At 44.9% G+C, this 20,843-nt stretch overlaps 1 protein-coding gene across 3 annotated transcripts in view; it reads right to left on the bottom strand.

Annotated features, from left to right (window-relative positions):
* The window catches only part of LARGE1 (LARGE xylosyl- and glucuronyltransferase 1), a 602,997-nt gene that overhangs the window by 88,941 nt on the left and 493,213 nt on the right, over positions 1–20,843 (bottom strand). The window lies entirely within an intron of this gene.

The following is a 20,843-nucleotide window of genomic DNA, read 5'->3' on the forward strand; positions in this document are numbered from 1 at the left end:
CCTCCTTTCCATCTTCTTTTTTGTGGGGTTAGTTTTCATGGGGAGGGACCTGAATGAAGGGCGGACTGTCTAGGAAGGGAAATTGCCACTGTATATACCTTTGTATTTTTTAAAATGTTAAAAACAACTAAATGTATTATTTAGGTAAAAATACATTAGTAAAAGTCTAAAAAGAAAAATACATTTTGGCTTAGCTGAATGGCTTAGGAGCAAATGCCTATCACCAGGTCGGTGAGAACATGCAGAGACAGTACAGAGCACAGAACACGAACAGCCAACAGAATGTCCCTGCAGGCCACTGCAGTTACTTTGGTGGATGGAATTGTGGCCCCGATGGCCTCCCAAATCAATCCTCCTCAGGAAGCTTGGCTCAGCAGAACAGTCAGTGGAGAAAACTCCAGGCAGCTGAAAAATGATCTTAGTTGATACCTAGTACATTTTCGAAGACTGTCGGAAAGAAACTGATTCCCCAAATCACACATAAATGTCAACACTGAGAATTTTTTCTACTTATTCCAGTGGCACATACTTGGAGAAAAAGTATATTCACTATTTTTTAAAAAATAAATTTATTTATTTATTTATTTTTAGCTGCAGTGGGTCTTCGTTACTGCGAGTGGGCTTTCTCTAGTTGCGGCGAGTGGGCTCCTCATTGTGGTGGCTTCTCTTTTTGCAGAGTACGGGCTCTAGAGCGCAGGTTTAGTAGTTGTGGCGCATGGGCTTAGTTGCTCTGCGGCATGTGGGATCTTCCTGGACCAGGGCTCGAACCCGTGTCCCCTGCATTGGCAGGCGGATTCTTAACCACTGCGCCACCAGGGAAGCCCAAAAGTATATTCACTATTTAGTGAAAGGTGTTTGTTCAGGTAGAGAGAGTTGAAATAGAATATATATGGTTATGGGAAGAATGGGATAATACACAGAGATCTGAACTTTTAAGCCAGAAGGGCAAATCATATTTATTGCATATCTCCCTTGTGCTTTGTTAGGTTTTTTGCACATCGATAAGGTAAATATTGTCATCCTTATTTTGCAGGTGGGGAAACTGAGGGGGGCGGGTGGGTCAGACACTTGAACGGTTCACAGTACAACAGCAGCTCTACGAGATCCAAACTCCGATCTGCCTGACTCCAAAGTTGGTGCTTCTTCAGCTATACAACATAGACCAGAGCCCCAGCAATGCCTCTGGGGAGTTCTGTGACTCAGGCCAAGCCCTTCTCCTTTTCTGACTTTTGGTTTATACCTGGGTAAAGGGAGGAAAATGCTACTTGCCCTGCAAACTCAGAAAACTGCCACGCCCCCTAGTGGTAGGCTGGTAAATGTTTAACCACCAGCTAGCTCTTCAGGGGAAAAACACCCCAAACCTTGATTTGTAGTGACTGCTGATTGCCATGGTGTAAATACTCTCATTGTGGCCGATTTCAAGCTACTGATGTGATATCATCAAACAAGCAGTTGGGAAGGACTGAGCACAACTGGCCCTCCTGAGCTAGGGGGAGTTAGGTCCAGCACACCACTGAAAGTGTTCTCCAAACACGGGAGGAATTTTAGAAATAGCAAAATTCACCACAAGGGTATTATTTGATTGCTTCTTTGGGGGAGAAAGGAAAGAAAAATTGACAGCGTTACAAAACAAGAGAATGTAGTGATGGATTCAAGAAAATAGATTCCAGTCACACATATGAAAGAGAATTTCACTAAATCTTATTGCAGAAACTAATGCTAATTAGATTTAGAATTAGAGCTAGATGCTCCAATATATAGAAAAAATGAGGAATGCAGAAACTATGAACAATGACGAAAGATACTTATGCACATTTTGAAGCCTCTAGAGGCATCAATGGTAGATCTATCAGTCTCTGGAGACTGAGCTGAGAATTGATGCTTTTAAACGGTGCTAAGACTTAGCAAGTCCTAAGTGGCAGATGTGACTCCATATAGTTTGCCAGGCTGGTTGAAAAGAGGTGGGGGGGGGGGGTGGTCCAGAACAGAAGACTAAAGGCAGAAATGTAGGGTCCTTCTCCCAGTTACCCAACTTTCTCCTTTGTGTGATTTTAATTTAATTTTTAGAAGCATGAACTATTTCAAACTAACAGAAAAGTATAGAAACTAATATGACAAATACCTACAATCCCGATTTAATAAATGTTAATATACTGCCACATTTGCTGTTTATAATAAAATGTCACAGGTAAATGAGAAGCTCCTCCATCTCACTGTAGCCCTCCCTCCCTTTCCCAAGGGTAACCAGTATCCTGGAGTCACTGGGTTTCATTTCCCTGCATGTTTTTTTAATTTGTATTCTCTATGCATATATTAATAAACAATATACGGTGTTTTCAGTATGTTTCACAGTGCATATTTTCTACTCTAACTTACCTTTTCACCCAATGTTATGGCTTTTAAGAGTTAATCATGGGGCTTCCCTGGTGGCGCAGTGGTTGAGAATCTGCCTGCCAATGCAGGGGACACGGGTTCGAGCCCTGGTCTGGGAAGATCCCACATGCCACGGAGCAACTGGGCCCGTGAGCCACAAATACTGAGCCTGCGTGTCTGGAGCCTGTGCTCCGCAACAAGAGAGGCCGCGATGGTGTGAGGCCCGCGTACCGCGATGAAGAGTGGTCCCCACTTGCCACAATTAGAGAAAGCCCTCGCAGAGAAACGAAGACCCAACACAGTCATAAATAAATAAATAAATAAATAAAAGAACGTGAATTTCTTAAAAAAAAAAAAGAGTTAATCATGTTACGGTTTCAGTATCTAGTTTATTCATTGTAACACTTTATTCATTCCTTGTATAGCTACACCGCAATTTATTTATGCATTCCGCTGCGGAAGGACATTTTGGCTGTTTCCCATGTTTCTGTTCTTATAAACAATGCTGCAATAAACATCCTAATCCCAATTCACTGGGCACACTTCTGAGCGCTCAGTGGGGGTACAGCCTCCTATGTTGTACAAGGATTGCTGTGTTGATGGTGCTATTTGTTTTGAAACATCTTGAATTGCCCCATCTTCCTTTTCTCTTACAATTTAGGCCATCATGGAGACTCATGGAGTCTACATTTAAAGTGCCTGTCACATCTCTTCTTTTACTCACTCATTCAACAGTTATTTATTGAGCACCTACTATGTGCAACCTAACTGAAATTTGTTTTTTAAAAAAATTGATGGGGGTAACATTGGTTTATAACATTATATAAGTTTCATGTGTACAACATTATACACACATAGATACAGAGAATAGAGTCGTGGTTATCAGAGGGGAAGGTGGAGAGGGTGAAATGGATAAAAGGGGTCAACTGTAGGGTGATGGATGGAAACTAAACTTTTGGTGGTGAGCACACTGCAGCGCATAGAGATGCTGAAATACAATGTACACACAACTCATTTTAGAGGTACCTTTTGAGTAACTCCTACAGTTCTATTCACTGGGTTAACTGGGGACTCAGCAGTTTGTAAAACACAGTCCTTGTTCTTGGGGAGCAAGGCCTAACAGGGAAGGGAGATGGGTAACCAAGAAAATGGAAAACAGTGACAGATAGGAGATGTGTGAAGAACCATGGGAGCCGGGGACAGGGGAACTGATTGTGATCTGGGTGTGGGGGGAGCATTAGGGAAAAGCTTCCCGAAATAACTAATGTCAAAACTGAAATCTGAAAGAGGCAGAGGATTACCTGCTGAAGGTCAGGCCAGACAGACTTCTCCCTCCAGGGCTGTGAATGTCAATCAGGCAGTAGATCTTTTCTAACACATTTGAATAGCAGACCTTAAAAGGTAATGACCCATTTCCCTCTCTTCTCTCAAAAAAGACAATTAAAAAGAGGCTGCATAAAGTTGTCTAGCATTTGTCTTTGTTCATAAATCTATAATTAACCACAGGTTATTTGTGTAATAAATATTCCCGTATCCTCACACTGATGCAGTAGAATGAATTCCAGGAACACAGGAATTTTTGCAGCTATCACAGAAGGGAGCTGTATGTAACAGGAAAACTGTGCTGGACTTGGAAACATAAGTCCTGGGTTTGAGTCCTGATATGATCACTTATTGCAATATCTCTTTAAAAAAGTCACTGGGATCCTGAGCCCCAGTTCCTTATTTGTAATAAGGGGACAATCCCACATTAACTCCAAGATGATTATAAGGACTTAAAAATTTTATCTTTCAAAGCATCTGGTATATGCCATGATTTATTATTTCCTATCTTGAGGTAAAGATTCTATGACATCAAAAAAAAAAAAAAAAAAGTACTGAGTACAATAGGAACAGTACTCAATATTGCTGACTTGAGAAATATTCATTGAGAATAAATGTCCATACCCAAAAACTTCTCTATGAGCCTGAACTCACTGGTCTCTCTAAAAATCTCCTTGTGCGTGTAGAATGCACTGGACGCTTAAAAATTGTGACATATTGCCAGGTCCATACTGCTTCTTAGTCTTCTGTCAATAGTCACTTAGGGTGTCACCACCAGCATGACTAAGATGTCCCTTGGGGTTATTGCAAGCGGCCACTAAGGGATACAACCCACAGGAAGAAAAGAAATTGATGGAAAGAAAATCCACCCCAAGAACAATCATGTGAGCAAATTACGTTCTTAAGCAGCTAAGCAGTCTGTTTAAGCTGTTAAATATAATCACACGAACATGTACTTATAAAAGAATCTGCCTGTTTCTTCAAAGGTTGGGAGTTTGTACCCAGATTGTACAAGAGCTAAAAAAACATTTCTAGGGAAACATAACTCTAACTACTTATTGACCTAACTCCTATGGTGCTGGGGAGATACCCTAATTAACGATTGTGAAGGCCTTTGGAAATATGAAGTGGTACCTAAAAGTTTGTAAATAACAGTTACAGAAACTATACATTTCTTCATTAAGGTACCTAATAATCACTCATTAAACTTACTTGATTCTCACTAGAATTAATACAAATCATGTGCACACACGCAATGTGGGAACAAGCTTTTTAAGTGAACACTAGTTAAAATGATGAAAATGGCTCCTTCTGAAATTGGACCCTTTCAAGCTGAAACAACACAGCTTTGGCTTTGGAATAAGTGCCCCCAGACAGACGTTGACACTGCTTCCCTGCTGTCAGGGGGACAGGGGTGCCAAAAAGCTTGACTCTGGCCTTTGCTGCTGCGTGATCTGCCCTTTCCATACTTGCCACTGGGGTCTGGGAGCATGGCGCAAGCCCCAGCACTCTGCACAGAGGCAAAAATGCCTTGAATTTGAAAGGCCCTCCCAACGGAGCTGGTTGGGATGCGTGGGGCTCACACAGCCTTACCTTCTCCTGCTGTGCTGGGAGCTTAAGAGACCAACACTAAATAAATAAATGAATAAATAAATTAAAAATCAAAGGCTTCTCCTGTGAACATCTGGTCCAGAGGAAGGGCGTTGTTTCATCTGTGGATCAGAGGACAATTTTTTTCCCCAAACTGAATATGTAGTAACATCTCGGTAGCCAATACGGCAGGGAAAGGAAGCTGGACGTGGATGTGGAGAGAGAAAATAATGCTTTTTTAAAAAAATGAGCCAGATATTGATTTTTATCGATGCAACTGTAAAAGGGAGGACAGACTAAAAGCGGTGACAATGCTGATGACTGCCACCTACTATTTATTAAGCAACTGCTGCATCCTAACGACAAGGTGCGCAACCTAGATGACCTCTGCCTCTTACGACAAGCCTGCTAGGTCGATGGAATTATCCCCATTTTTGAGATGAAGAAACTAAGGCTCGCACTTAGCTAGTGAGTGGCAAAATTAGTCTCACTCTTAGACCTGTGGTCTTTCAGCCACGCCACGCTGCCTCCTGGTGTGCGTGTGTGTCTGTGTACATGCCCATAGTAAATATGGCGAGACTTTGCTGAATCGGTGGCCTAAAACCAAAACAAGTCAGGGAGCTCCTGGAGGAAAAGTAATGTGAATGTTTGGGGGACTCTGAAGACCACAGGCCAGAACCAGACTGCATGTGTCAGAACCCGGGAGAGACCAAGCGTACAAGGCCAGGAGAGGCAGGGTGGCCCTGTGTGACTGAAGCTGCTCGCATAGGTGGGTTCTAACCCGGTATAAGGGACCATGGGGTGCAGTCAAGAAATATTTAAATCAGCACACTGTTCCAGAGCTAACTTATATCAACTCTCCCTCCCACACGGCACAAAGTCCTCTTCTTTCTGCATCTGAGTCCACAACCTCTCAGCCTGCGTTGGACCACCTCTTGCAGGCCAGGAGAATGCCTTAAAACCCTTTCAGCGAATGGACAACCTTAAGCTCATGTTATGAAAACCTGCTGTTTAAGAGGAGGTTCTGCCATTGTTTTCTTTCTTTCTTTCCATGGAGCCAGCTAAAGAATACGGCTAGAACTGACTTGGTCAATTCTGATCACGTGCTTCCTTAATTCAGAAGAAGAAACTGAGGTCCAAAGTGGCTACCTGATGCCTTCAGACCAGTTCACAGCAGGTTTCAGATGAAACCTTTTATTCCTCACGGCCTTCTGCAGGATGCTAATAGGTGTTGTGGGAAGCAGGGTTAGCTGTGTTAAATAAGACTAGGAGATGGTGGGTTAAATAAAGTTAAAGTGTTGGTTTTATCAGTGTGCATGGCGAATCTCAAAGGTGGTTACCACATCCAACATTTCCTAGACTTATTTACCAGGACCTCTTCCATGCGCCCCTGCTCTCCCCCAGGAAGCTGGTAGAATATTGCTTTTCCCTTCACTTCCACCTGCATTTTCTCAGCTCTCCACCTGCACAGTAAGGGCTGATACACGAAAATGAAGATTTATTCTTTGGTCCTTTAGCATTTCTTGTGGCTTCACTGGCTTGAACCAGAGAAACAAAACTTTAAGTGGGCACTGAGTGGTTAGCTACACAGGAGGCTCTGGGGAAGACGCCGGCCCTCATCCTGGAAATGCTTATGACAATGACCCACATAATTTCCACTTTCCTCTCTTCTGCTTTGAAGCACTAGAGTTCTCTTCTCATGCATGATGACCCCATAGAAGGTGAGTTTATTAAAATTCACTTACTTTAAAATCCCCTGCTGATTTTACCTAGGACTCACTTTTGATCATAAAAAGCGAAAGTAGAACCTTTTAATTTATAAGTGTTTTTTCTTCTCAAAAACTCTTTATCAGAGAGAGAAAATGGAAATCCTTCCACCTGAAGCCTTCCCTGACTTTGCTGGGATTTCTGAAAGTGTGGATGGATGGAGTATAAAGGGCTGCTCAGGCCTTATAAAAGGCTGGTCACTCACTCACTCATTAATTCACTCAATAAATGTCCATCAAGTGACTTCTACGCGCCAGGCACTAGGTACACAGAAATGGAAAACACAGTGGTCCCTGCTCTGAAGCATCTGGAGGTGCTGTGGGCACTGAAATAGAGAGGTGTGTTCTGGGCAAGCAAGGCTGGTTCTTTTAAAAGGAGGTGGGTTCAGATCTCATGTCATGGGGAGCGGTCCTTTAAGAGAACAGAATTGTACCATATCTCTTCCTCTCACTGAACAGAACTGTGATGGGACTGAGAACATAAAGGCTTTGGTGGCTGGCAAATACTTTTTAACCAAGATTTTCGTAAGTAAACTTTTTATTGAAGTATAATATACATTCAGAAAAGTACACAGATCCTAAGTACACAACGTGATGAACTTTCACAAAGTGAAACCACCATTGTAATTAGAACCTGGACCAAGAAACAGAACATCATGAACAGACCAGAATCCCCCTTATATTCACACATACACCCACTGTCCTGCCATTATCCTGAATTCTTACACCATAGTTCAGTTTTATCAGGTTCTGCATTATATATAAATCAAATCATACAGTATTCACCCTTCTTATAACTGGCCTTTTGGCTCGGTATTATTTCTGTGAAGCCCATTTTCATGACTGCATGTTGTTGTAGTCTGTTCATTTAATTCTGTATCGTTACCTACACTATGAATATATCTCACCCTAGTTATCCATTACCTTGCTGACGGACACGTGGGATGCTTCCAGTTTTGAAAGCTGTTATAAACATTCTTGAACAACATGTCTTTTGGCGTCATTTGTATGCGTTTCTGTTGAGTGCAAACCTACTGTAGTTAAGGTAGTTATTAAAGACTCTCCAGCCTGTCTCAGTTTGAAGAAAGTATTTTCTGGATCTGTATAGGGAAAAAATATAGAGTGTCCAAGGTGTTGATCTTAAAATGACCACTGAACAAAACGGAGCATGTTTTGATGCTCAGAAAAGCCAGAGGTAGATGCAAGAGCCGAGCACAGCGCCACAGAACCTGCCTGGGGGTCCACAGCCCCACGGGCTTTCTATCAGGTACTGAAAAATAACTACTCCCTGAACAGAAGTCAGATCTGCTGCCTGGCTTGCTGAAATGCAGATTTTAATTTTTAACAAATAATGAGCCTTCATCTCCCTACCGGCCTGGCTGGATGCTTCACTGCACAAGATGATGTCTCATTTGCTCACCAAGAAGGGTGAGATGGCTCGGGTGGCCGGGCAGTGCGGACCCGCTGCACGTGCGCTAGAGCCCGACTGAACGCCGAGCTAATGGACTGTGGAAGGGCAACAAGCGTTCCTGCCGTTTCCAGCTTAAACAAAGTGAACCCACACGGAAGGGCACACTACGGATCTTTTCATCATTCAATGGTTCACGCACACGAGGAACAAGCAGGCGCTGAAAGAACATCCGGGGAGGTATGCAGAGCTCGCGACCATCACAGACGGAATCTCCTGGGATCCCTGGTGGCAGGTTCCCCGTCGGAAGCACGGCGACAGACTGGAGGGCGGGAGGAAAGAGGGTGCCATCCTCCCTGCGCGCTCTCGAGTCTGGGCAGTGTTTCCAGCGGGGCCTGTCTCCCCTGCCCCTGCAGCTTCCCCTGGGAAGCCGCCTCCACGGCTCTAGTTCTCACTGGTGTCTGGCAGCAGCACCTCTTCTTTGTATCTTACTATGGGCTGAACCGTGCCCCCCTCCCCCAATTCATATGTTGGAGTCCTAACCCCCCACCCAGGACCTCAGGATGTGACTATATTTGGAGGTAGGGTCTTTAAAGAGGTGTTAACTTAAAATGAGGTCATTGGAGGTTCCTAATCCAGTAGGACCAGCATCCTTATAAGAAGAGGAAACCTGGGCAGACAGGTACAGAGGGACGGCCGTGTGAAAACACAGGGACGAGACAGCCATCTCACGAGGAAAGGCCAGAGGCCTCAGAAGGAACCAACCCTTGATCTTGGACTTCCAGCCTCCAAAATGGTAAGAAGATAAATTCCTGCCGTCTAAGCCACCCAGTTTGTGGTCCTTAGCTATGGCGGCCTTAGGAAACTAACACGTATCTCTTGGCCCAGAGCTGGTAACAGCTGCCGCTTCTGCTGGTCTCTGGTGCCTCAGTCTCCTTGCCGACACCTTCAGTGCTGTCCACCCCATAAACAGTCCCTTCATTAAAATACCTTGAATTACCTGATAAGATGATGGGATCCTGACTATTTACATGTATGTTATTTCATTGAATCCCCTGACTGCCCCTGTGAAATTGGGATGGTTACGCTTCTTTTACATGTAAGGAAACTGAGGTTGTACAGCTCATGAGCGGCAGAGTTGAGGTTTCCATCGAGGTCTTTCTGACTCCAATGGCAGCGTGGCTGATTCTGCAGGCTTGCAGCAGGCTGAAAGAAGGGGCTGTCTCTCTGAATCAGAGGCCTGTGCAGTAGGAAGGACCCCTGGACATCATCTAGGGCAATCGCTTCATCTTCCATAAATGGGGAGACCAGGACTCAGAGGAATGAGCTGAATGCCCTAAGGTCGGGACGCTTCTGCAAATGGCAGAATACGGACTTGAATGTAAGTCTTTGGACTCTAGCTTTGGTAGTTTTTGTTGCTTCCTTGACTAGTTTGAGAATGATAGCAAGAAGAGATTCACTTCTCAAGTCCCATATTAGGATTACGTGGGGATCTGACCACAAAGATTAAAGGTCCCAGCATCAATCCACATGTCAGCTCCGTGCTTACTAGCTGCATGACCTTGGTTAGGTGACCTGATTACTGCTCTGCGGTTCAGTGTACTCTTCTGTAAAATAGGTATAAATAATAACTCATAGAACTGTGATAATGATGAAAAAAGATAAAGGAGACCCCTCAGCACACAAAGGCTAGTTTCAGTTAAATAAGTGCCACTGTTATTACCTGGGGCAGGTTTTTTTAAAACCCAAACTAAGTTCCTATTCACCTGTAGGCACTGAATCCACCACTCATAAGCTGACCAAAAATAAATGATGACACTGATAGCTAACAAAGCTGGCAGCAGCCCACTACTAGGTACCTGCCAGGCCCCAGGCAGGGGCCCCAGGTACCGTGCTAGGGATGCCCATCACCTCTACTCCTTATAACATCCCAGAAATACTGAGTAAGTAACTGAGAAGTTAGTAAGTAAGAACCCAAACACAGTTTCATCCGGCTCCCAAGCCCATGCATTTTCTAATACCGTTGTTGATAAGATGAAGTAGGATGTGACTAGTACAGGAAACCAGGTGCCGAAAAGCACTACGTAACCCAGTCTACGCCAGCGACGTTAAGATGCAGTGAGTGCAGATACGTACAGGTGGCCACGTATCTCACGGCCTCTGTACCCACAGTTTCCAACACCATCGGCAACACACAGTTGGTCTGCTCAAGATGAGCATAATGACCTACACGTGTGTTGAACTGAAGTGAATTCTTTCCAGGGAGTTGATCTCAATAAGCAAGTGTCCAGAGCAGAGGAGGGGCTGAGATGGCTCTTCTATTAATGCGAATCCCTACTGTACCAAAGCCGACTTCAAGGGGACACTTCAATGGGGTGAGCAGGCAGTTCTGTCTCCTTGTTTCCTAGAACAACCATAGGTCTAGAGAAGGCTTTGGATTTGGTTGAGTGCTGGCCCTAAAGTGTTGTAAAGACTTGGAGGCCCGAGATGAAGATTAATTCTGGATCCGTTACTTATTTTCCATAGAACCTGGGGCCCATGTGCGAATGTCTGTAGACTTCTCTTTCCTAGCCTGTAAAATGGTTATGGTGATATTACATTTTTTTTTTCCACTCAATCGATACCTGTTGAGAGTCTCCTATGTACCAGAACCCATTCTGAAAACAGAAATCCTTATCCTCGTGGAGGCTTTACACGAAAAGAAGACAGACAATAAGCAAAGTGAGTAGGTTAAACATACAGATGATATACGATGATAATGATAGAGCATAGAGAGGCAGGAAGACTCAGGTGGGGGACCTGTTGAAATTTTCAATGGGTGGTTGGCGAAGGCTTCTCTGAGAAGGGGATGTTATTTAAGCAAAGACCTGCGGGAGGGAGCATGCCATGCTGATAATGGGGCAAGAACTCCGGTAGAATCAGCTGCAAGTGCAAAGGCCCTGAGCGAGCTGATATACTGCAGAACGGTGAGGAGTGCCTGCCTCTTGGGCTTCTGTGAACGTTAAACAAGTAAATAATCCATTTGAAGTATCACATTCATAACAACTGCTCAATAAATGTTAGCTAGCACTAGTAACATTATTCCCGTGGGCACACAAAGGGCCCTATCTACTAGAAAGTGAATCTGGCAGGCAAGGAGGCCGTGGTAACCCTTTGGGGTCTGAACCTTCACGAATGAATGTGCTCTCCGCTCTCTGCCAGCCTGATGTGGCAAACCTACAGGCTGTCCCGTTCATGGGAGAGGATTTCCTCCAAATTGGATTAGCGGGGTGTGCACTGCATGCTGGGAAAAGAGAAGGGAGAACTAAACCCAGCTTTTTTGTGGTGTCAATCATTTCAAAGAACGTGCAAAATGATCCCTGGTTCAAGCTTTTGGGCAAGAGTGATCAGTGCCCTTCCCTTGATGACTTTTCCAGTAACACAGAAAGAAGGAAGGGGGTGGGGGAAAGTGGAACCAAGCCCTTTAACCTTTTAAGGAGCTCTTTAATGCAGGGTGAGATGTCTCCCCAGAAACAAATTTCTGCTTCTGCTAAGTGGGGGAGGGGAGGCGTGGTGAGAGCTGTACCTCCCAGCAATTGTTCCGGGGGACTCTTAGGAATCACGATAACCCAGGAGGATCCCAGATGGATGGACTCTGTATTGGGAGGGGGGGGGGGACCAGAAAATAAAGGAGTTTGCTGGCCTCCTGCTGTTGGCTTTTAAGGGCATGCAGTCATCCTAAACTGTGCTTACTTTTTTTTCCCCCAGCCCTCTTATAACTGGATCTCTTCAGAACAATTATGAATCTCTTTAAAATCATGGAATTATACTTTAAAAACCAACCAACCAACCAACCAACCAAACTCATAGAAAAGGAGATCAGATTTGTGGTTACCAGAGGTGTGGGATATGGGGAGGGGGAATTGGATGAAGGTGGTCAGAAGGTACAAACTTCCAGTTTTAAGATAAGTAAGTGCTAGGGATGTAATATACAAGATAAATATACTAACACTGCTGTATGTTACATGCAAAACTTAAGAGGGTAAATCCTAGGAGTTCTCGTCGCAAGGAAAAATATTTTTTCCTTTTTCTTTTGTATCTATGTGAGAGGATGGATGGTCACTAAACTCACTGCGGTGATCACTTCATGATGCATGGAAGTCAAATCATTATGCTCTACACCTTAAACTTATACGGTGCTGTATGTCAATTATAACACTGGAAGAAAAAAAATCATGACATTCTGAGCTCTAACTGAGCTAAATATAATTTGCTCTTTCTCCCTCTTGCCTCCATTTACCCCCTACTCTCTCTGCTCCTCGTCCTTCCCAGCCTTCTCTCTGGATGCCTTCCTGGACCCTGCAGCACAGCTGGCCACGTGTCTCTTCTCCATCCACAAGCTATTCCCTTACACTACTCATCTTGCTGCTTGGGGTCCCCTCGTGAGTTCTCCAGGGCAGGAGAACCCATCCCTATGGCAGGCCTGGCAGACAGACCCAGAGGACATTTACAACTGAGCTGATAAAATAAATGAATGAGTTCAGAAATAAGACAGAGGACCTGCCCAGAGGTACCTAACAGAAGTTCAATTAATATCTGCTGAATGGCTAATTGTAAAAAGGGCTTTGATACACACAAATAAACTGGTTAAAAACAGAGATCCTAGAGGCTCTGTACAGTGCAGTTAGCTCGTCCTGGATGGGTGGAGCCAGGACAAATCAGGCCAGGAAGTCAAAACACTGTTCTTGTGTTAAATGACTGTCCATCTCCCAATCATAGCCAGAAGTGCCACAAACTTTGCATCATGAAGTTCTCTCTGGCCCATCTCCTTAGCCCACTTGCTACCTTTGGGCCAAAGTAGAGGGTTTTGCAAAGAGCTAGGGTCTGAAGTCAGGCAGACTTGGGACTGAATCTGGTCTCTGACGCTTCCTGGCTGTGTGACACTGGGACTGTCACTTAACTTCTCTTTTCTAATCTGTGAAATGGAGGCAACGATACAGTTCTTCTCTCCAGAGGCAAGTTTACCTTGGGGAATATTCTACCCTGTGCAGAATTACTCCTGTGGATTTTTTCCTCAAATACAAGCTTTTTACTTTAATTATACAAAGATTTTGAGGTACCTCTTGGTGATAATTCCAAAAAAGGGAGGAAATGGGGGAGTAGTGTGGTAAGATAAAGCAGTAGAAGGTGCTGGAACGGCCATGCTCCACAGTCCAGAGCCATCTGGATTATCCCATCTGTGTGTTGAAGGAGCCATGAGGGGCCAGAGAGAGGGGCGGGGAGATGATGTAGTGATAAATACCTCTCTAGGAAATACCGAATGATAAGTGAAGGCTACTGGAAGTCCCTTTTGCCCTAGCCATCTAAGTCACAGTTGGAACACAGAATTAGGAATGTGTCCCTTGATGTCCTACAATCATATGAACATTTGGAGAGAGGATCAGACATGGGTAGGCAAAGCAAAGCACAGTAATAAATAGCTTATTGAAATGCAAGGGGGGGGGTCCTGTAAAATTAGTATTGATCGAGGAATGATAAATAGGAATTAATCTTACACTAGTCATTATTACTAATTAGTAATGTACAAAAGATCACTGACGCTCTCAGCTAGGGGCTGTCTTTACCACTGTGTTACAGAACAAACTCCACACTCCAAAGCATCCCATCACGGCCCAGGAAGCTCTTGCCTGATTCCTAGTCTCACCTCAAGCTTCTCCTGCCCCTCACCCTGCAGTCAGTTCCAGAACAAGGCAGGCCCGTGCCCCCACTGGGGCTGTTGGGTTCTTGTTTCCAGGCCAGGCCCGTGGCCAGCTCCAATGCACCCTTCGGGTCTCAGCTAGAACATCTCCTCAAGAGAGGTCTGTCCCTGATATCCTCAACCACAGAATCCTGCTTAATTACTTTAGGGAGTAATCACACCTGTAACTCCTTTCTTTCTTCCCTCCCTCCCCATCTCCCTCATAGGTGGGGAGTAAAGATTTTAACAGATCACATCCAGACATTAGTTCCATTCCTTTCCCCTTTATCTTTGGAGACGTCTCTCTCCAGTTAAAAGCAGGACTAGATCTCATGCAATTTTGTCCTTTCAGTGCCTAGGAAAGAAATCATATTTGCATAACAACTAAGTTGGGTGAAAGTAACCAATAATTATTGAGCATCTATACTAGTTCTAGATCATTGGGTTCCGTGCTATGTTTACAATAGCTTATTTAATCCTCACAACAGCCTATTAAGGATGTCTTCTTATTCTCATTTTCGTGATGTGGAAAGCTAAGTGGCACAGGCAAGATCCTGATCCAAGTCTGGATTCCCCAAATTATGTTCTTTTTGCTAAGCTGCAAGCTTTCACTGGTAATCTTTTTCTTAAAGGGCCAGACTATATATTTTTGGCCTTGTGAGCCAAAAAGTCTCTGTTGCAACTACTCAACTTTTGCCAGTTTTAGCCCCAAAGCAGCCACAGACAAAACAAAAATGAAAGGTGTGGCTGTGTGTCAATCTTCATTACTGGTCACTGAAATTTGAATTTCATATTTTTATGCGCCACAAAACATACTTGTCTTTTGATTTCTCTTCTCAGTTGTTAAAAAATGTGAAAACCATTCCTCTCTTGAGACAAACAAAAGCAGGTGGTGGGTAAATCTGGCATGAACCAACCCCTGCTGTAAACAGTTAAACATTCCTTAGGAAGATATGAAATCGACTCTGAGTGAGATTAAGGGTTAAATGTTTCCTCAGTACATCTGCTGCTGCTGCAACTTGATGCTAGGCTTTTCTTGAAGACAGGAGTCATGTTTTCTACTGCTTTTGTTGTCCCCTTGAGCAGAGCTGACGATAAGCCTGCCTGCACTGCGCTGGGCATTCAGTCTGCGCTGAATACATGTGGGTCCGACCGGCAAAGCCTCTCTGGGAAGGACAGCAACTTGAGCCATTTCTCTCGGATAATTGTCTGAGCTGAGATTCCCTTCCTTATAGCAGGTCCCGAAGGGCTCTGCTACTGCTAACCAATTCAGGATCGGCCTCGCCATTCTGATTCAGATACCTCCGACCTGCTGTGGAGAAATGTCACATACGCTGTAAGAGGAGATTGGGCAATTGAGGGCCCAGGGCGACAAGGCGGGGGCGGGGGAGGAGGGGATGTCTAAGCATAAAGGTGGTTGACAGGAACAGATCTCAAGGAGATGACTAGGAGGCGGCTGCTCTCCTTTTCGATGATGTCACTCACATTTTTTTGCCGGGTTCTGTCAGTCCCAGGGAAAGCACAGGATGGTAATCCAGATGAGGACAGAGGTGCAAACAAACCACTGGAGGGGAATCCCTGCACCTCCTCGTCCCGACAGGTAGCCCAAGGGCTTTCTCCATCTGGGCATTTATGTGTGATAATCCCTTGCAATTGCTCCTCAGTCTTTTTTTTTTTTTTAGAACAATTTAAGTGGTCTTTTTATTTATTTATTTATTTATTTATTTATTTATTTATGGCTGTGTTGGGTCTTCGCCTCTGTGCGAGAGCCTTCTCTAGTTGCGGCAAGCGGGGGCCACTCTTCATCGCGGTGCGCGGGCCTCTCACTGTCGCGGCCTCTCTTGTTGCAGAGCACAGGTTCCAAACGCGCAGGCTCAGTAATTGTGGCTCACGGGCCCAGTTGCTCCGCGGCATGTGGGATCTTCCCAGACCAGGGCTCGAACCCGTGTCCCCTGCATTGGCAGGCAGACTCTCAACCACTGCGCCACCAGGGAAGCCCTCCTCAGTCTTTTTTTAAGGTTTGTTTTATTTTAACTTTATTGAGGAATAATTGACACATAACTGTATTATTTAAAGTGTCTAACATGATGATCTGATACACATATATGTTGTAGAATGATTATCAAGATCAAGACAATTAATGCATCCATCGCCTCACACAGGTAACACAGGTAACTCTCCAAAGAAATTGAAATCAGTATTTTGAAGAGATAGCTACACACCATGTTCACTGCAGCATTATAGCCAAGATATGGAAAAACCTACAAGTCCTTTGAGGATGAATGGATAAAGAACAACATGAGATAGATATACATCTATAAAAGAAGATTAAGAAAATGTTTCCTCAGTATATGTATATATAATGTGTACACACACACACACGATGCAATACTATTCAGCCTTAAAAAAAGAAGAGCAATCCTGCCATTTGTGATACCATGGATGAATCTGGAGGGCATTACCCTAGGTCTTTCTTGACAGTAGCCGTCTGAGGCTAGGATTCTGGTGTCACTTAAGCATCCCCAGAGCCTAGCGTGGGGCCTGATATTATTCACAGCTAATACTCAAAATATCTCGAGCTGAATGAATATACACAAATTCAAATAGCTAGGGAGTCTTGGAGTCTGGGGATGGTTAGGAAAACAGGACAAAGGGGATAAAGAGGAAAGGTACTCTTTCCTTTAGTACCCTTCCAAAGAAAGGTAGTAAAGTGCAAATGAGGGTCTTCATAATGCAATACTTGGAAAGATAAGGAAGCATTCCTACCTAGTAGATAGGATATCTGGTAGGTAGGAATCACCTGTATGATTTTATTTTTATTTTTTATTCAAGTATAATTGACTTACAATATTATGTTAGTTTTAGGTGTACACCTGGCATGGTTTTAGAAACTCCTGATGGAGGGGTCCCATATCAGAGGTTCTGATGGTTTAAGGTGAGCCCTAGACTCACGGTTTTTAAATTCTCCCCAGGTGACTTCAATGTGCAGCCATGTTTCTGAAGTATGTTCTAAAGTATGATTTTGAATAATCACGTAAACCTTACATAGAATATAGTGAGAACTGAATGAGACAAAGCATGAAAAGCACTTAGCATAGGCTTGGCACAAAGTAAACGCTCAGTGAATGTTAGCTGGTGATCCGAACACAATACTGGGCCCTCAATTCGTAGATGGCAGCAGGTTACAAGGTGGTCCACAGCTGTCTAGCCCTGTGTATCGGGGAAGGGGCTGGACTAACCCCCTGGGACAGATCTCAACGACTGCTCCACCAGTCTCAAGCACTGAAGCCCTGAGAAGAGACTGAAAGGTAGGCTTAAGCACAGGGCTCTGTTGCTCACTAGCTCTGCTAACTTCTGAAGTCAATTAGCCTCTCTGTGCCACCATCAGCTCCTCTAAAACAGGGATTACGTGAGCGAATGCACATGAATGCGCGAGTCAAATCGAAGAGATGGAGACTGTGAACCTGAGAGACCTCCAGGAAATCAGACGCCTCTTCCCATCATAAATATGCCTTCAAGGAAACCGTGCACTGAATGAATACCCGATTATTTTCTTTACGGCAGGAAGATTCAGGATCCCATGTTCCCTTTCTCTCCCTTGCACCGCAAACTGAACAACACAGGTGTCAGGGCGGCTGGGACCTGAGTGAGTGACACAGAAACCAGTGACCTTGCATAGGATCAGCAGAGTGGGGCAGAAACACTTTCGGGAAATGGCCACCTCTTATGTCCACTAACAGGCCAGGTCAATTCAATTAGCCCCAGAGCTGAAATGCCAGAGCCAGGTAGAGTTACCCACAGCAAGGAAAGGGCTCTGCGTTACTTAGCCACTGGTCCATCACTCATGGCTTCAAAGGCCTAGCTGGATCTTTTAGTCAGAGACCACCTGTCTATGTCAAAAAAAACCCACTGAAATTAGGTTCTGTGTTAGGTGGCTGGAGCTGCTATAGCAAAGTACCATGGACTGTGTAGTTTATGCAACAGAAATTAATTTTCTCGGAGTTCTGGAGGCTGCTCTTATAAAAGAGATCTCACAAAACTCCCTCATGCCTTCCACCAGGAAGACGGCCGTCTGTGAACCAGGAAGTGAGCTCTCAGCAGACACAGAATCTGCCGGCACCTCCTGGTCCCCAGAACTGGAATAAATTTCCGTCATTTATAAGCCCCCAGCCTATGGGATTCTGCTACAGCAGCCTGAAAGGACTAAGACAGCATCATTATTCTCAATTCACAGAAGAGGACTGGGGCTTGGAGAGGTGGACTGAGTGCCTTAAGTCCAGATGCACAAGCAGTAAGCGACAAGCTCAGGAAGAGCGCCCAGTGTCCTGTTCTGCAGTTTGACAGATGCAGCCATTCTAGTTCACCTGGACAATGGCAGGTGAGGACCAGCTCAGTGGAAAAGTTTTGGTTTTGCTTTTGGTTTCTTTTCGTTTTGTTTCCCATTATGCAGCACACAGCAGCCTTGTGATTTACTTATCAAAGAGGAAGAAAAACCACGAGATTACCATCAGAACTACCCAGGAAATAGAAAGAATCATTTATAAGGAAAATAGTTCAGGCGAAAAGGTCTCTCTTAGAGGGTGAGGAGAAGTTGGGGGCAGTCTTCTTGCACTGAAGGTCAGATTCTGGAAGCCTCAAATTAAATACACATTCTCTCCCGTGAGGCCGTGCAAGGGGATGGAGGAAGGAATGACAGAGTAACTCTTCTAGAACAGTGGCTTTGGCTCAGGAGGGTGGGTGATGGGAAAGCTTGCCATCTTTTCAGGATGCTGCTGGGAAAACTCTTTAGCAGCTCAGTATAATTAGAGGTTCCCCCAACCAAGTCCGATAAGCAGCGGGGCTTGCGCTTGGCTGCGTCGTGAGGGTACTTCAGAGGACCCAGTACCGCTGAAGGCAATGCGGTGGGTTAAGTGCCCGGGGCCTGCTGATGGGAGCTTCCCCGTAGTGTTTGAACAGGCTGCCCCTCTGCATTAGGAGATGAAAACCTGGCTCAGGGACAAGACATAAATGGAGACAATAAAAAGGGAAGAGGAGGTTGGGTGAGGGTGGTTACCCCCTGGGGCCTGGAGCAAAACTGCATTGTTTAAAACCCCACCAGCCTGCTGGATAAAGCTGAACTGCCTCTTTAGCATTCTGACCTCAGACTTACCCAGCTCCCAGCCTCACTGCTTACCTGCATGGATCTCCCATCTATCCCCACGGCTGGGCCAGGAATCCTAGCTACCCTGTATTGAGTGCTTCCTGTTTGCCAGGTGTTTCCATTCACTTAATCTTTCCAGCAATCCTGTGAGTCTGTGCTGATGCCCCTATTGTACAGATGAGGAAAGTCGGCCAAAAAACCTCCCAAAATGGAAAAAAGATGAAGGGATATTATGCCCAAGGCCATTCTACTAGAAAGGATGGAGACAGAGTTTGGGCACTTAGGCACTCCCTGTATACTGGGCAGAGTCCACATTGATTAAATTAAATAGACAAACTATGCACTGTTCCCTGACCCTGCCAAGAATTTCCACACTTGCTGCTCTGTTGGCCTGGAAGATGCACTCCACCTTCCCCACTTACAGCCCTCCTGGCTCCGACACTCTTCTCAGTGCATCCAAGCAGGTCTCTACCTTAGCTCTCTGTACCATGGATGTGTCCCTCCATCACAGTAGCCATCCACATGGCATTTAATTGTCCTTAACCTCCTGATCTTTGAGTCTATGGTGGACCACCTGTAGGGGGCAGGAGGTGATGATGGTGCAAGCAGAGACTACATCTTATCTTTAATTTCCACTCCTGGTGCAGGGTCCAACGCCAGGTAGCCAGTACCTGCGGAGAGCTTTGCCTACTGAATGTGCAACATGGTAAGAACTGGGAATACAGAATGTTTCCCACCAGCAGCTTTCCACGCTCCCTTCCATGCCCAGAAAGGAAGGAGAGTAGAAGGCTGGAATTCACTTACTCATTCAACAAATATTTATTGAGAGCTTTCCATGTCCCAGATGGGGACATAGGAATAAGCAAAACAAGATCCTTGCCCTCATGGAACTTGCATTTTTATGGGCAAAGTCAGGGATATGAGTTTCCTCTTGCTGCCATAACAAATTACCTTAGGAGCTTAAAACATATCCATTTATTATTTCACAGCTGTATAGGTCAGAAATCTAGGGGCTGGGCTGGGCTGGGATCTCTGCTTGGACTCTCACAAGGTCAAAATCAAGGTGTCAGCCAGCTTGGATCTTATCTGGAGGCTCTGGGGGGAGAATCTAGTCCAAGCTCATCGCGTTGTTAGCAGAATTCAGTTCCTTGCGGTTGTAGGACTGAGCTCCCCTCTTGTTTGCTGTCAGCTGGGAGACTTTACTGGCTCCTAACGGCTACTTCCATTCCTTGTCACTTTGTCCTCTCTATCTTCAAACTAGTAAAGGCACAGTGAGTCTTCCTCATGCTTCAAATCTGAATTCCCTTCTGCAATATCTGTTCTGCTTCTAGGTAGAGGAAGTTCTCTGCTTTTAAGGACTCCTGTGATTAGACCGGGCCTCTTGGATAATCCAGGATAATCTCCCTATTTTAAGGCCCGTAATTACAGCTACAAAGTCTCTTTTGCCATGTAACATAATATAATCACAGGTTCCAGGGATTAGGGCATGGACTTCTTTGCGGGGGCCATTCTGCCTACCAAATAGGC

This window comes from Balaenoptera ricei, chromosome 10 (genome assembly GCF_028023285.1).
Source record: "Balaenoptera ricei isolate mBalRic1 chromosome 10, mBalRic1.hap2, whole genome shotgun sequence".
Lineage (NCBI taxonomy): Eukaryota > Metazoa > Chordata > Mammalia > Artiodactyla > Balaenopteridae > Balaenoptera > Balaenoptera ricei.